The sequence below is a fragment of the Brachyistius frenatus genome, unplaced genomic scaffold (assembly GCF_029030835.1).
Source record: "Brachyistius frenatus isolate BFR_SWC_R1_liver_20210118 unplaced genomic scaffold, ASM2903083v1 Contig_97, whole genome shotgun sequence".
Lineage (NCBI taxonomy): Eukaryota > Metazoa > Chordata > Actinopteri > Embiotocidae > Brachyistius > Brachyistius frenatus.
The window spans coordinates 1,376,546-1,394,330 of record NW_027210696.1 but is presented as its reverse complement, the minus strand read 5'-3'; the positions used below and the strand labels follow the sequence as shown (position 1 = coordinate 1,394,330).

General features: G+C 41.8%; 1 protein-coding gene across 1 annotated transcript in view; it reads right to left on the bottom strand.

The window, feature by feature from the left end:
- mef2aa (myocyte enhancer factor 2aa) overlaps positions 1-16,207 on the bottom strand; it is a gene marked incomplete at its 3' end in the record, with an annotated part of 60,253 nt that extends 44,046 nt beyond the window's left edge. Inside the window, exon 1 of the mRNA XM_069711136.1 lies at positions 15,944-16,207. The remainder of the gene's footprint in view (positions 1-15,943) is intronic.
- Between the last annotated feature and the right edge of the window lie 1,578 nt (positions 16,208-17,785).

Here is a 17,785-nt window from a genome sequence, read left to right as displayed (position 1 = left end):
TTTGTTGTTTCTGACCAAAGCTGCACTGATCCTCCGTGACGAGGTGCGAGACTGGTCAAGTGACGGGGATGCCAGCCGGCCTCCTCCTCCTCCTCCCTTAGGACGAACCATTGAGACACCGGGCGGCTCGGTGACAGGCCTGGCCCTTTTACAATCAATAAAACATGCTCCATTCCCAGTGTAATTATGGATCCTCCTCCCTCTCTCCTTGTAGGCCTGTGTTCACTCCTCACAAAGTTGAGGCATTACTGCCTCAACTGCTGGCCTATATAAAAGGTAACATGAAATTACATAAGTACATTTCTGTGAAGAGAATTTACCAAATGAGCACAAAGTGAGGCCGGTCTGTACGTTTGAAATATAAATGTAGTGTATCAACGAACCTTTTTTTTTTTTTTTTTTTCCACTCAAAATCTTAACCGTTAAAATAAAATAAAATATATCAAAATTCATTTGAAAATTCAATCTGTCTGACCTGTGTTAAAGAAGCAGCCACTACATGAAGCAATCATGCCTCCATTTCTTTGAAGGTGATGGACAACAGCCAAAGTCTTGAGCCGTGACAGTTGCGCTTCCTGTGCAAAACAGAGTTAGACTCGGTGTCCTACCACAGGCCGTGTGGGCAGACAAGACTCAACTTCCTGCCCCTGCACTTCCTGTTATTCAGGACCCTTCTACATGCCCTCTGAAGGGGAGTCAGAAGTCAGAGGGAGCCGGGGCGACGTGGTGGAGAGGAAGAAAGGGAGGGACCACCTCAGGGACACCCTTCCCTTCTGATCCTTCCCTTTATTACCGTCCTGAATGTTAAGTCCGAGACTAAACAACAACAGAGGCCCATCTCTTGTGGCTTCGCTCTGTGCGCCGTTACTGTAAGGATCATTACACGGGCTGGACCACGAGCACGGGACGCTCCCGGCCACTCGCTTCACAAATACTAGCCAGAGACCTTTTCTTGTTATTCAAACACTCTGCCGGTTACGTAAGAATGAATCACAGCTCTCGCAGCACGGGTTAATCTACATTAAAACAACACGATTGTGACAGAACTACATTTCTGAGAATGCAACAGCTCTCGCGCGGTAATCTGATGTGCATTGATTTTGGGATTCCGTGAAATAATCCACGACAACGTTCTTAAGTGTATCAAACTCAAAGTGTCAACATTGTGGCTCTGTTGTGATTAGCTCCCGGCAGACCGGGAGACTTAAAGCGAAACAGCCTAAATCCACAGTTTTGCCGATTTGTTTCAATGGTGCCTCGACACCAGCGCGGTAGGAAATGAACATCCACCTCTTTGTTCTTGCTTTCATCAGGAGGTGCTGTACCTGTAAATGGGGCTGTTGGCCTGAGGGGAGTGGAGGCAAGCCAGCCCTCTCACACTCTCTCCCTCTTCGCTTTTGTGAGAGTGCGCTTATCTCCCTCTCCAGCAGTGAAAGGCAGGATTGTGGCCCCGGCAGCATCACTAGTGTTAATGTCTCCTGATGCTAATCTGACACACGGCTGATCCCTCAACAACCACTTTCTCTATCCCTTCTTCTGAGCCCTCCCCCTTCTTTCTTTCCTTCTTGCTTGCTTTTTTCTCATGATTTATTTCTTTCTTTTTTTGTTTCTCTCATTCTTTTGAACTCCTGTTATACATTCCCTCACCTCAGTTTCCAAGGCAACTAATGAGATATAATTAATAAGAGCTATCGCAAGGGCACGCGAACAAAAAAGTGAAAAAGGAGGCTTTGATAAATGTAAAGAGGTGGGGCAGTCTGCAAAACATGGACTTTCTGCAGCACTTCCCCTTCCTCTGTAAAGCATCGCTTAGGGTGACATTTCTCGCACAGTAGAGATTTGAATTGTATTTCAAGGAAAGGCCATGATGCTTATGATATGAACACCTTGTCGGGAAATCAAATTCATAGGGTTTGCACAAAAGGAAACCCTGTAGGCCAATTTTTGGAGATTATAAAATTAGGATTGGCAAATCTTTAAAAGCAATCAAAGAATGTTTATTGTCTCATTTCATTAAGCAATATGATTCCCCTGCATATTAAATCAGTCTGCGCATAACTCAATTAAGTATAAAAATGCATTGTTGAAAAGGAAACTGTGACCTGCACAGTAGGGACAGTCACAAAGCCAGCAGTGAGAGCTTGCACTGAAATGGCAGCCAAACAGACAGCGAGTGGTTAATCTGCCCTGATGACTGGAAGCTCAGTCCAACTCTCCAATGACCCAGCTGTAATCCCACATTGGATCAATGCAAGTTCAAACAATCCTCCATGCTGCTAGCACCTTGCTTGGGCTGGGGGATGGTGCTGTAAGACAGGGACCAGGAGACAGAAAGCTACTTATCACCTCCAAAATGACATCAAAAGGAAAGAAAACCCCACAGGGTGAACCTGCTCTCTCTGAGAAAAGGCTCCACTGACGGCCACGTTATGGAGACGACAGAATGGAAATGATGTCGGTCTTCAGATAAATACCGGACGTGTATCCAATCTACAAAATACGAATGACGATGAGTGGATATAACAACCAATAACCGAAGGACATCATATGCTGACAGCCTTACCAGACAGACATCCTCCATCTCACTCTCGCAGCACTGTCAGGGGATGAGAGGACTCTGCAAGGTGACTTTGACTAAGTGCCTTGGGGTTTCATGAGAAAACGCCATTGACATTACATTAATTTCATGTCTCTTTTTTAACTGACTTAGTGCCACAGAGCCCTGGATAGCGGGAGGAAAAAAAAAAAAAAAAAGAAATGAAAGAGACATTTTGCTGTAGCTTCAAGGCACAGGCGGTGGGGATCTAGAGGCCAGGAAGACAACAGTGACAAATAGGTGACACGATCTGCTCCCGACTTTTCCCTTATTTTAAGGGTCATTTAACATAGTGACGAGACAATCGCTCAGCAGAGAAGGATAAATGCTGGAAACTTTTCACTGCACTTTACGTACGTTCGGGTTTGAGAGCAGGTGTGTATGAAAACGAGAGCGAGAGGAAGAGTCAGACAGAGAGAGTGGGGGAGAGAGAGAGAGAGAGAGAGAGAGAGAGAGAGAGAGAGAGAGAGAGAGAAGACAGTATGACTGTGTTAACTATGTGGAAAGATGTAAGGGAAACAAGACTAAAAGAAGCACCCCGCGCCCATCCCATCCCACCTCTGTGGTAGCGTGCGGCAGCGGCGTTGTAACATAATTACTGCAGGGACACTTCTATTCCCAATGATCCATTTGCGTCAGTCAGGTTTTCAAGCCCAGCCAATGAATGGATTCTCAGTTTCTCAAGGATAAAGAGATGACCCTCACCTAACAGTTATATCCATTTCATGTCGAAAAAGCTACTCTCCACCTCAAGGTAAATCCCTTGATGCATATTTGAGTGAAACTTTTATGAACAAAGAAAATGATGATAACTTCCTCGATGCAAGGGTAGGGTGATGAATTATGTCTCATTAAAAATGAATGTGCTTGATGACTGAGAAATCATAGACGTACAGTTGCCACAGTGTACCCCTGGCCTCGGTTTTCGGCTCTTTGGTATTAGTGTTACGTTGAGCGTCCTGATTTTCCAAAAAGTAAATACCAGGGAACCTTTGAGAAACCCAGCTGGTCGAGAAAAAACAAAATACTTTGTGCTTTTCAAGAAGGTATCTGCATCCTCAAAAACTCATACAATCTAGATAATTAGATATTGACTGCTGACACCTCGCGCAAAAACAATGTCTAACCCACAACTCTAAATTTTGTAATCAATTACGTCAGCGTTTCTTTTCAATAGTTCATATTTTGCTTGTGTTTAACAAACAGATCATAGACGGTTAGAAAACGTTTTTGTGGATTCTGGAAATGTGTTGTTTTATTTAAAAAAAAAAAAAAAAAAAACCTCTGATTTTCAAAAAAGAAGATAGCTCGGTATTTATTTTAAGTCTAGCTGTTGTAACCTGAAGGCCTGCGTGTGATGGTTATGCGTGGGGCTGGTGTGCTACTGGATCTTCGAATTGTTCAGAGTCGACTATTGTCACGGTGGCATTGAGTGAAGAATCATTGTGAGTTGAGAAACTTCTCCATTGGGTTGACCTCTTGACCCTTACAAATAATTTCTAATCAGCTAATCTACAGTATGTCATGCTATACCCGTAAAATGCAATTGACGGACTAATGGCTCACTACTCGCTTCATATTAACCCCGTTGGTTTAATAAATTATGTCTTTAAGCGAAGGCCCTTCATCACCAACATTCCTTATGACAGTGTGTCAAATTAACAAGTCAGTGTCTTGACATGTCACGTCAACATTCATCCCCCCCCTCCTATACACATACACACACACACACACACACACACACACACACACACACACACACACACACACACACACACACACACACACACACACACACACACACACACACACACACACTTATGGATGAACACGTCCTGTGTCATACTTTTGCCCCTACTGATGAAGTTACATGTTACAGGTCTGAGCTTATTTTTTTTCTCCGCTTTCACTCTTTCATTATTTTTTGTGGCTTATTGCTTTTATGTTCTGCTTTCCTGACGGCTGCACACAAACACACGCAAACAAACAGAAAGTGATGCGTGCATGGTCCTAGAGATTTTCTAATTCTAAATAGGATTACAGTGCAGCACTGCGGTCTGATTTGGTGCGATGGCATGTGTCCATTTGCATGGCTGTCGCTCATGAGACGGACTTCTCACCGGGGGGGGGGGGGGGGGAATGCCAACCCCACGGGGAGCAACGGACCCCCACCCTCCCAGGAACCCTGTGAGCTGTGTTAAGTGTCATGGCAGCCTTTTGATGTTGCGCAGGCTGTAACTCAGAAATGGTAAACAGCAAAAGATGAACCGAGATCTTCCTCCGGGGGGGAAATCCACAGTGTAAGGATATTAGGGACTTTATGCATAATGTGTCTCAGCAGCAGCACATTTACCCAATCTCAACACGTCTTGTGAAGCCAGATTAGCCACGGAATTTCTAGATATTGAATTCTCTCACGGTGTCTGATAATCAGCAGGCGGATTTAAAGAAATATATAGTGAGTGCAGCGGGGAAACAGATGTTTTTTTTTGTTGTTGTTTTTTTTGGTACACTTACATGTAGCCCATATTGTTTTGGAGTATAGTTACTGTCTGCCTTGAGAGAATGTCTGCTCTTAATGGAAAAAAAAAAAAAAAAAGTTTTCAAAAAGCTCAGAATAAATATTTGATTTTTCTCTTCCCATTTTTATCTCCCACTCGATGCCTCTTTCCCACAGTGTTCCATTACATAAAAGGTTTATGCAATCTGAGCAGTGAGGAGGGCCATGAGTCATAACAACAGCAAAAGGGGCTCGCTAAAGTAGCGCTGATTTCTTTTTTCTTACAATTTTATGTTATAGAATTAGTCTTGTAATGATTTCACACCGAAGGCCTGTGATTCACACGTTTCACTTCATGTAAAATATTTCAAATAAAGCAGCTGCTCACTTGTTTCTCAAAATACCCCACAACTGAGAGATGCATGGAAGTGTCTGGAAAAAGTGTCAAATCTGGGTTTGTAAAACGTTTGTCATAGGGTTTTATGTTGTCAGGGTTTTATGAGGTCACAAGAGCAGACATTCATTCGGAATAGTCAGTGATGTTCTGAGTTTGCCTCGTGAAAGACGCGTTTTAGCAGCAAACACCGGTTTCAACAGGACTATCCCTGAAAATGTTTCTTCTGGGTAAACGGACTTAAATCTGAAATGCGAGGAGATCTATTTTTTTTTTTTTTTTTTTTTCCTCTTTTCTATCTCGGTTTGACACGCATTGACATCGATGAGCGGAATTCACTGAGCAAATAATCGAATGGGTGTTTCTGCAGTTACAACACACACTTTCTCCCAAATCAGATGATGTGTGTTAGCTTGTCACATGAACGCTGTGTGCAAACAGTGACAGAGAGAGCAGGAGACAGACAGAGAGAGGGAAAGACAGAGAGACCCCCACAGGCCTCTGCTGCTGCTGCTGCTGCTCGCCTCTCCAGGAATCTTTTCTGATTCCTGGAGAGGCTCTGGTCCTGAGTCCCAGTCTCTGATAGCTGATAGCCTCTGGTTCTGACTCCCAGGGCCAGCAGATGATGATGAATGCACTCCCTCCTCCCACCCCCCTCTCTCCTCCCCTCCCCTCCCACACACACACACACACACACACACACACACACACACACACACACACACACACACACACACACACACACACACCTCAATCCCCATAGCTGCCGTGAACACCCCTGGCAGTTGGACCAGCGACAGAGGTTCAGGGGAGGAGGGAAACAAAGTGAAGAACAACACAGTCTGACATGAACATAGGATGGCAACAGCTCACTGGTGGAAACACGACACCATTTTCACCTAGATCTGCGGCCCACAGCACACAGATGGAAAGTGGACTGGGAGAAAGGGAGAGGACAGACGGGCAGATGCACAAGCAGCGGGCGGACTCAACACCTCACTCACAATCACAGTCGCACTATGGAGAGCTGGGATCCGGAGACTGGATATGCAAAGACAATAATTTGTGAATGCCCTGGATTCAAAGAGACTACTTTGAAATGAATTCAAATGGGGGAAAAAAATGACAAATGTGGCCTGCCACATGGTAAAGAGGGAAGAGTAATGTTTATTTTAGATTGCACTAATTGTAACTTGATCAGGCCCACACTTCCCCTATAGTGGACAAGGTCACGATTCTTATCATTTCTAATCTGCACACCCAACATGAACACAACAAAACTGTATCTCGGTCTTTTGCGCAACTTTTTGGAAACTCGTGCGCTGACTAAAAAGAACATGCGTAAGGCGTTGCAGTGTTCATGCTGCTACAGCTCAGTCTTAACAGCAGAGAGGAAGACAACTTTGAACTGCATGTCAAGAGCCCCGCAGAGAACCGGAGCAGCTTCCAGAGAGCAGAGGGGGCTGGGTCACTTCCCTTCCCCGTTCATAGGGCTGATGTGTGGCTTCAGAATAATCGGAGGAATCACATCCCCCCCAGCTGTCTTGGTTCACAGGGCTTCGCAGACAGACAGAAAAACAAGGATATTGCAGGCCAGGCCTCCTTCCTGCAGCTCATGGGGCCACAGGGCCCGGTACAGCTGCAGGAGATCCAATTGTTCCTTCCAGCAGCTACTGGACTTTTAGTCAATGGGGCTTGATGTACGAGCTGTGACACCGGAGTCTCCCAGCTGTAATTACTCCACCAGCCATTGATAAACACTTTCTGCATGCATTCTACTTCTCTCTGTCCTGGATAACATAATGGGAGGCTTGATTAAACGGTGATAAATGCTGTAACTGATGCTTCAAAAAATAGCTCTTCTTTTTGTTTGTTTAGCACTCGGTAACAACATAGTAAACCGTTTCATCACACAGAGCTTTCCAGACTCTGAAGAAAGTTTATTTTTCACACTGTTCAATTGTTTGTCTGTTGATGATGCTTCCACTTGAATCGACTCCACACAAAGCCAGACAAGTTAAATCTCCAGTGAGAGATGCTTTTTAAGATCTACAGTAGAGCATCAGGAATTCAATACAGTGGCGCACATTAGCAATCATGGGAGATCTTTTGATCTAGTAAATTATATTATAATATATTCCTTTGATTTATGTTTTTTTCAAAGTCTCATTAAAATGCAGATATAATGCAACTCAGCAAAGAGATGTCTTTCTTAACTTCAGTTTTGCTTTATACATGATTCAACTTAATAATATCACCACAATATCGCGTAGCAACATCATTCACTTCTGTAAAATGTCCGTTTTAAGACAACAACAATAGAAAAACACGCCAAACAATAATAAATAAACCACATGCACATTAGTCTTGTAAGAGTGTGGCCCACTCACTTTAGAAATGATGCAAAGTGTCATTCTGTGGTTCAGAAACCCAAAGAAAGAGGAGGACGAGACAGCTTAAAGGCGCTAAATGACTCCACTCGTCAAAGTCTTCACCTTTGCTCCACTGCATGCTTCCCCCGCCACCAAACCACACAGTGACTGCATGCGCTATTATTCTGCTCATTTGAGAAGGTGGCACTTCAAAATCGCCACCATCTGAAGGACCATGAAATTATGTACGTCGATGTCTAAATAACGGCTGAAAAAAACACGATAATTAGAGGGGGCAGAGTGAATTTAAAAGCATTATACCATAGGTTTGCTTGTTTCTGACAATCGCAGTCAAGAGTCCGGTATGGACGTGGAGCGAGACACAGACTGGGATTGTTGCGGCAAAAGGCAGACCTAAGAGTGTGACTGCGTTCAAGGACCTTCCCGCCGAGTCGCCTGTGCGGTCCAGGTTGAGGAGGTGCGCAGACCTCCAGCTGGGCTTTGTTCGAAAGAGCAGGGGAGGCAGGAAAAGACGGCACGGCTCTAAGCTGCTCTGCCCTGCTCAGCAGCACATGTGCTGAGTGAGCCAAATAAGGTGGCTTACCACCAGAGGTCTCAGTCAAGGGCAGGACAGTTGAAAGGTCACTGCCAGCTATCTCGCTATACAAACACAGGCTCAGCGAGTAATGCTTTCACCCTGTGAGCTTACATCGGGCTATTACAGGTTCTAAACAATTACTGGAGATTATGAACAGAGTTTCTTACCACCGGTGAAATGCAGTTATTTAATAGGAGAGCCACGTGCTTTCATGGCAGCACTTGTTAAGGCAAGTAATAACCTTAAGCGTGAGTTCTATCAGTTGAGTTTGTGATACTTGACAATTACATTTCAGCATTTGACATTTGTTGTTTGGAAGAAAAATGATAAACACTGAACAACAGTAACAGGTGAGTTCATGTTGCCGGTGACCCATCGTTTGTGGCTCCTGATCACAGCACATGAAAGTCCTGTCTATTACTAGAGGCACATGTAAGCCCCACACAGAACGACGGCAAGGAACTGAACCTAGAAACTCCCTGCAGCGAGGCAGCACTGCTAACCAAAGTCTTACCGTGACGCCCACAGTCCGGATATTTGCAGGCGCATGTGCAATCTAATTAGCTTTAACCAAACTCAGAAAGAAACAAAAACAACATCTGCTTGAAATGTAGTTTAGGTGTGACTTTTGGTGTACTGTAAAATATCAGAAATAAACCACATGTTTAAATCCATATTCTAACAGGTAAGCAATTGTTTAGTAGAAAAAAAAAGAAGAAAAAAAAAGTATTTTCTCTTTAGTTCACAGGGAACAGTCTACAGTTAACTGCGGTCTAAAACATTATCTGCCAGGCTCAAGATTCTGCATCTAACCTCCAGGTCTCACAGGGGAATGCTGGAATCTCCATATTGATGATGGAGCTCCAATAAACAATGAATCATGTTACTAAGATTCTTCAGTTAGACAAAGACAAAGTGGAATAGTTACACTTCTTTTTGAGAGATTGAAAAATATAAATAGAGTATTTATTAAAAAAAAAAAAAACACAGACATAAAATAGGACCAACATTTTGAATAGAATTAACCACACAAGGAGAAAGGAAAGACATCCTCACTTAAAAGAAAATAGTCTACTACTACTACTACTACTGTATGTCCCTATCCATGAACTTAATTGTTGCCAGTGAAAACCTCTGGGAGGTTTCTGTACCTTTTGGCACGTTTCACCGACCAAAACATATGACCTATCATGTTCTAACTTTTTTTTTATCAGAAAATACAACTGCACTTAAGAGCCCACTTGCTGAATGTACAGTCTACAGATAACCACCAGCCCTGTAATAATGCCACGTCAATGTCTCACAAAATAGCATCATACAAACCAGGGATTTAAAAGAATAAATTCATAATCATGCAAAAGATTTTTAACTGATAGACAAGAATCATACCATGTATTGCAATATCCATAACTGCTGTAATTTCCTGACTAAATCTGCAGTATGAAAGAACATCTTGGCTTACCAAACAATCAGAGAAACACTATCCTCTTTATTGGACCAAGAATGTACAGCTCCTATCTCTTATTTTTCATTCAACGCATCCTTGGCTTGCAGCTCTGGTGTTTTTTGCTCCTTGGAAAAATGTCCTGGGAGGAGGAGAGTGGAGGAGAAAGACTTTCACTCAGTGATTCAGCGGCATCGTGTAAACGCCAGCATTCTCTTTCTGACAACCGGCGTTAATTGCAGATCCGACTCGCCCACACACTCCACATTTCTCCTGGAAGGAGAAGCTGAGACACTGAGATTGAAGTGGGATGAGGAGTGCAGTAAAAGATGCTGCAGCTGCCCATTCCTCGCGCCATCGCCACCTCTCATTTCTCCCTTTCCACCGAGAACTTGTGCTAAGACGCTAACACGCACTTACACACACTGACAAGAGACATGCAGGGGCACACAAACATAACATATAACAAGGCTAAAAACATTTAATAAACAGTGGCAGTCATTGTGGAATATCAGCCATCTATCGTGCAATACTACATCATTCAATCCTTGATTAAATGGCACAGGGCAGAATCTAATAGCCATATTATCACACGGCTCGCTGTGTTTGTGTAATAGCAGAGATGCAACATTTGGGGTCTCTGAGGTTAGAGCAACAGTTCACGGCATGTGCGAGAAAGACATTTGGTGATGGCTCTATCCGTGTGCCTTCATATTCATTCCTTTGACTAATATAGGACATAAATTGTTGAAACGATATTCATTTCAGAGCGATGAAAGAATCCCTCATCCACTCATTAGACATAAGAGCTCACGTGATGTGGATCATGAGCAACAAGGCCCATTACTGGCGAGGCCTGGGGCAGCACAGGAGCTAATGACTGCAGAATGGAGGCTGCATTAATGCTTTGCTTTAGAAATCATTGGCAACCAGCTGGTATAGTAACTTGCGTGCCGTCAGAGTAGCGGCAACATAAAAAAAAAAAAAAAAAAAAAGGACAGTGAAAAATGCAAGTGTGCTTTAACACAGCTGCAACAACTCGTGTCCCTGAAGAGTTGTTTTTTCCAATAAAATTTGTCATTGCTTTGACCTGATAAAAGAGGAATATACAGTAAGCAGTAAAATGTTTACTACCCGGGTTAAGGCAAAATAAATCGTTTTTAAATGTAAGTAAACAATGTACTGAATACACATCTTTTACAGATGCTGGATAATAGTTATAACGCTAAACACACTTTACAAGTCGCAATGTGTCAGACAACCAAAAATGCCCTATAGACTGCATTCAGCATGTAATGTGTAAAATGAGAAGTGACCATTTCAGGTAGTATTTTCTGTTCCAACTGCATAACAACTAGTCCTTCTGTACAATATTAATGAGATATGGGGCACACACTAGAAACATTTGAGAAGGTCAGGTTACTGTTGGCCATTTCCCACTCTGGCCAGGGGTTAAGGTCACCGGAGTGCCAGAGAGTCAAAGAACCACCGCACAAGCAAAGACCCACTCTAACAAGCTCTGCTCCCAAACGGCCTATACAGCTCATCTTAAATGTACTGTGCACTGTCCCGTTGCCTGTCACTTTAATGAATAAAATGTGGGATCTTCAAGTGGTCTTCCTCGGCAGGGAGAGGTCTATCAAGACAAAGATTATACCTATAAGACATCTGCCATTAATTCACTTGATTATGCACACTTCAGCTGAGCTTGTGTCTGCTTCAACTCGGTATTAACCTTGTCATCTCTTTTGAACCAAATAATGACTGGCTGTTTTGCTATATTATTGAGGAAATAACCAATATGACTTGATGTAATGCAAATCCCTTTTGAAAAGAAAAAAAATAATAATACTTTCCCTCCTTGACTTTATAGGATTGTTCGTGTACACAACTCAAAAATACAGGCTATAGTACATAAGAATTATTTACAATATTTTTAATTAAAGGTGGTTGCTTGTTTTTTTTAGAAGCTGCACAATGTGGAAACATACTATTTACAGTAAACTCAACGCCAAACAACTTGTATCACCGTGACTGTGAGCTAGTGTGTGTGTTGTTACTCTAATGGCCCAACAGTGTTATTATACGACCGTTGATTACTATTTTTCCCAAAACGACGCGCCTGTTTTGACAAAGTAGGAGCTCAACAGCTCACACTTTGGATCCCATGATAAACTCTGACGGAGTTTTTAAAGAATCACAATTCACAAACTGACCAGTTTGCAGGAGCTACAGAACAACTTATTATCCGGTCAAACTTTCTCTCAATTGACAGATATCAACAGCGCGCGACATCGCGCGTCTGACAGCAGCCTTTACCCCGTCACTTGGGACATTTTAACGGTACCGAAAGCTGACTGATAACTCACATTTACCGATGTTACGTGACACGGCGCGACTTTTAACGTGGTGTACGGTCTCGAACGCCGCTCTCGCAGCTACCTGGGAGAAGACGAGATACATGTCTCGCAACGACTCCCAAATCCACTCTACGTCTCCCTCTTGCGCTTTTCTACTCTCACTCGCTGTACTGCCACAGTATCGCTGCCACACTCCGCAACATTGTTTCTATTTCCGTTACTCACCTTTACTCCCAAGTCAGTCGCTGTATATAGACGCTCTATATCGGTGACTCCAGTGGATAAACGTAATTTCAGTTCACATTTACACGCTGACTTCTATTTTAGGGGGGGGGGAGCTGACAAACTCAGAAAAGCTAGTCTCCCTCTTGTCAGTAAGAGACTCCTCCCCTTTTCTGACGACCTGCCTCTCCCTCTTCTCCCACCCTCTCTCTCTCTCTCTCTCTCTCTCTCTCTCTCTCTCTCATACACGCACACACACGCAAAGTCAAAACATTTGTATGAAAAGTCTCTGTTTACACCAAAAACTTGACACTCTTATAACATGAAAATGAATCCGTGGTTCAGGCGGTGGACACACATACACTTTGATCAACATACTCAGCCCAAATGTTAGATTTTTTATTTATTTTTATATTTTTTTATATATTGCTGACATTGAGATCCGTTTCATATTTATCATAACAACAACCTTGCCTAAAATTAGCCGTGGGGCAGTGACTGTGAGGAGCTGACAGAGCTTATGGAAACTTTAACAAAGAGACAAATTAACTGACAAAAAAAAAAAAAAAAAACACTATCTGAAGCAGAGAAAACAATCAGTGAAGCACATCCTGCTTTCCTCCACATTCACTTTAGATTTAAGCAGCTACTTTCCCAAACTGCTCGGCTCACTCAGCCTCATCACATTAGATATTACATTTGACGTCATATCTCTAAGACAACACAGCAATGGAATTTGATTTGAAAAGCACTTCCTTAGGCCAATGACAATCTGCAGCGTCTGTTGAGCAGCCAATCAGAAGAGGAAGGCGGGACTCTGTGTGAATCGCATAAGAGCATGTCACGTGTAGGATCTTAGGAGGTGTGGTGACGGTTTTTACTGGCATTTGGAGGCAGGTGCGATTGAAAATCAGCATAATTTTCATTTTCTCTCGTAATTATGTGTCCAATAGGGATTAGATAAACAGGAGACCAGGTTTAGATTTGATACACGGAGTAAATATGCACATGGACTCCTATTTTGGTGAAATGTAGCAGTCTAAACCCAGTGGTGGGAGAAGTATTCAGATCTCTAATTAAAACTACTAACACAGCAATATCAGAATACTTGGTGACAAGAAAAAAATTCTGAATGAAATGCAGCAAACTGTAGAAAAAGTATTAAAGTAAAAGGTTGGGTCCCTGGGACTGATACATTATTATACATGACATCTTTATATTATTTATACCAAAAGCATCAGTGTAAGCATGTCACTGTTGTAGCTGCTGCAGGTGGAGCTAGTTTTAACTACTTTATATCCATTTAATACACAGAGACAGCAGATAAATCTGAGGGGTTGTCATGTGATTACTGGGAGAGGAAAGAAGAAAATCTGTTTTCACAAAGCTGTTTTCAGTTTTTGGACAATTTTCCTCAAATATTTTTTTGGTGAGATGTTGGCTCATTTGAACATTTATCAAAATGAAACCATGTGAGAAGTTCAGAAGGAAAAATCTATATTTGGTGAAGTTGTTAACTCACAAGCATCTCAGAAGTGAAAAAGACGACACACTGATTTTTGTAAAATGCCTAAAGCCGAAAAGATTGGAAACCACTGGATTAAGTGTGTGTTGTATTTTAAACCTTGTTATAGTATCCAATGTGTAAAATCACCATGTTAAAAGTAACTAAAGCTCGTAAATAAATGTTGTGGAGTAGAAAGTACAATATTTCTTTCTGAAATGTAGTGGAGTGGAAGGATAAAGTAGAATCTAATGGAAAGTACTTTTAGTCTATTGCATAGTTTACTCAAGTGTTGCAGTTTTCTGCTGTTATGTCAGCTCCAACTATATTTCAGAATAAATTATTGTACTCTTTTGCTCCAGTACATGTATCAAATATATTGCTTCATACCAAACTAAAAGAAAATAAAGTAGTTCAGATAAGCTCCATCTTGACAAGCAACAACATTAATGCGTTGCTTACACATAAATAATGATATAATCAGTTAAAATGCATTACTGGCATTGGAGTGTTTTTCCTCTGTAATACTTTGGCTTACATCTTTATATCTATCTGTTGTGTTTAACTGGTTTTAAGTAAAGGATCCACATCTTCTGTTTCCACTGCTGCCTGAATCCTCAGTTTACCAGATATAACCAGGCCCAGAGGAGTTACAGAAGTTACACAAACGTTTCACACATCACACTATTCATTATCTAGTAGTAAAAACATTTTACATGATTGACTGCTACTGTATCACATGACTTCATCATGTTAGTCACAGGATTTTATAGACAGATAATGGATTAGTTCAAGTCATTTGAAATTGAACACTACAAAAGTCACCAGATAAACTCACCCAAAGTTTAAATGTAGTATTTTGTATGTTCTAGAAATTGTTAACAGCTAAACACTGTATGCTGATTTTAGCAAACGTTACATCAGGTTTCATTACACTTCACATTCTAGTAACTACTAACTAATAAAGAAAAAGGATTTTCACAAAGTATGGCTGCTGTTCTATGTAGATAACTTATACTTGTCTAGTATATTGTCCCCCAGTGTACTATCTCCTTTCTCACCTGTTAGTCCCAGTCCTAAAAGAAAAGGCTGTGTCTAGTCTGCCTCATCCCTTACTCATGGCTGTAGGCCATTGAGTCACCTGTTCTTAACTCTTAATGCCCATACAAAAACGTTTCCTCATTAACAACTCTCACTGTTATCCCCTTATGTCAGTTTGTAACAACCACTGCAATCATCTTGGAATAATATTGCTCCAAAAGAACAATATCAGAACACAGAAATTGCCCCTGTCAGGTTTGAACACAACAGCAGACATTAAACTGTTATTTGGTCCATTTTATTCTCTTTGAGTCAAAACTAACTGCACATTACACATGTAAATGAATGTGAGCAACACGATCATTCAAAAATATTGAAGAAAAACTTGTATACTAAGTACGGGAGTGTTATTGTTCTGATATTAACTACAGCTATGCTTGATGCATACTGTCCTCCCATCTGCTTCACTTACTCACCAGTACTTTATATTGCACTATTTCATCATTGAGCAATACACACTGTTGTTGTTTGTTTGTTTGTTTGTTTGTTAAGTGGCTGACAACATTGTGGATCCAAGTTGCTTTCTGTATCTCCTTAGCAGCATTTTTGTGTCAACACACATCCCTCCCATCTTCCTAAAGTGATGCCAGCGACAGAAAACAGTGATGCTAGCAAAAATACAGCAAACACTGAGGTAGTGATTGAAATCAGCTCATTAAGTTTCATTCGCATTAATGATGCAGTATCTGATACGGTCTGTGTGGCAAAAGATCATTTCTCAAATCCACATAAACTTGCAAAGGATACAATTTTGTATAAAAACCCGAACCGAACTTTACGTGACATAAGCATCATATTTCATCCCACAATATGTGTAAGGAGTCAAAACTTGTTGTGACACCTGTATCTCACCTGTTTGTTGCTGTTGTACAAACGTCTTCACAGAACCTGCTGCTTCAATCTCCTCGTGCACACATTGACTTTCTTTATCTTTTCTCTTTGCTCTGTCTTCAACCCTTCTTCTTCTTTCTGCTGCTTTTGTGTCACTCTGCCCATTGATTTACCTCAAAACCAGACCAGCTGGCTTTGGATGCTTCCTTCCGAGCCCTGAGAGGCCCGTCTTCACACCCTGTTCCTCCTCTTCTCCCTTGGTCTCTCTGCCGGCAGAGAGAAAGGGGGGCAGTGGTTTGAAGGGTAGGACCCCAGATGGACATAGACATCTCGGGCATGCGGAATGTGATGGGGTTTGGCTCAGGGCTTTCTGGGCCAGCCACAGCTGTCAGTCATAACTTCGGAAGGTGTTGAGGAGTTTTCCCTCCTCTCTCAGAAGGCTGAAAAGACATTTAAAAAAAATGTCTTTTCTACAACATTATAAACAGTTTGAGATAAACTACTTGCGCGTGTGTGTGTCTTAATGTTTGTTTGATTTATAAAAAGTTATTAGTCTTTATAGTGAAAAAAAATTCAACTTTTAAAACTGAATTTATCAAATGTCTATTTGCCTTTTTAAATTAATGGGGAAATCTTGCATGTATGACATCGTAAGTGATGTATTTCAAACAGCTGCAGGGAAGTGCCAAATAATGGTTTGTTCCAGCAAGGCTTTGATGCCGACAGCTGGCATTTTCAACATTGCACCAGACCACAAATAGACCTAGACACTCTTTCTCTCCAATTAAAAAATTCATGCAGCAAGCTTTATTAGGATATACAAGTCAAGTTTGATCTACAGTATGATAGCGGGGAAAGAAATAGATGTTTACTTTGTAAATGAGAGAAGCACAAACAGATCACTGAGTTGCACCATTTTCTGAAATGGCAATCTGACCATGCAGCTCTAAAATAACAGTTCGTTATCTGAGGCTCATTAAAACAACCTTTGTGAAAAGCACTTATCACCCTGCATCAATCCCTGGCCCTCCACTCACTGCACACCACACTTTCAGACATGGGACAAACACAGCCAACAAGTACTGCAAGCAAAGTTACCCATTATATACACTGTAGTCAGAGTTATTACAGAACCACCGATAAGTTTATGAAACAACGTGCAAGTAATTGTCAGAATTACACTCATGCATTTAGATTTTGAAGGAATTTGACAGCAAATATTTAATTTAAGTTTTCAAAGGGCATTTACTGATATTGATGGTACAAAAGTCTCCCAACAAAGTCGTATCTAAGTCGACCGCAGCATTGGATTGGATAATCAAGATCAAGATCTAAAAATACTCCATGTCTCACTCTGGAAGTCTTCTCTCATTACTACCTACTGTAATTAAAAGTAACCAAGGCCTTCCTGCTCCAAATAGCACACAACTGTTAATGTGAAGGAGCGACACTTGAAATGAAAAACCTCAAGCTGTAAGTTTGCTGGCGCCCAAGTGGAGCGGTTAACGTGGAGCTATGAGGACTCCAGTAAATGTGGGTCAGGAGAAAGGTGTCCAGTAAAGTTGAATGGTCAACGACTGTTAAATGTTTTTTTTTTATTCAAATGAAGACAGCGCAGGTTGAGTGTAGTTGTTACACAGATTTAATGACAGGAGTGACTTTGCAAGAGTTCTGTGATGTTTTTCTCTTACAACTTTGCCACTCTGCAGTGGGTTTTGTTGAGCGCCTGCACTCTTCCTGAGGCAGAGAACGACAGCATACAAAGGTCCTTATGATGAGCTGATGATCCCTCCTGAGATTACCAGTCTCTTGGGTTTCTTAATGTATTCGTCTCTGTTTATCACACTACTGAATTCTTATCAA